Below are 393 nucleotides of genomic sequence, written 5' to 3'. Positions count from 1 at the left end.
TTGGGAAGGGCTTTAGCACCCGTTGCATTACAGAAAGAGTAATCCAGCAGAGATCTGCCATCTCCCCACCCTTATCTATCTGCTATCTGAGTGCGCAGGGCACTGGGTGCGTGGGAGGGGTAGTGATTGCACCACTGCTCTGTATGCAGGATCACACCCAAACAGCTCGCAGTGAATCATAGTTCCTATCTCACCTCTACCAGCCGCCTTTAACTCAGCTGCCCCGGTGCTGCACATCTGAGGTCTGACCGCTCTGGGAGGTTTGGAATGACAAAAATTCTCAGCCCCAGGCACCCGCAGGCAGATAACATGGGGCTTCAGAGCCCCGGAGGGAGGGTCGTGCCGGAGGAAGAGCGCGGGAGGGCTACAGGCTTGTAAGGGTCCTCCGCCCTG

Source organism: Fulmarus glacialis, unplaced genomic scaffold (assembly GCF_000690835.1).
Source record: "Fulmarus glacialis isolate BGI_N327 unplaced genomic scaffold, ASM69083v1 scaffold32964, whole genome shotgun sequence".
Lineage (NCBI taxonomy): Eukaryota > Metazoa > Chordata > Aves > Procellariiformes > Procellariidae > Fulmarus > Fulmarus glacialis.
Note: the sequence above shows the minus strand (reverse complement) of the source record.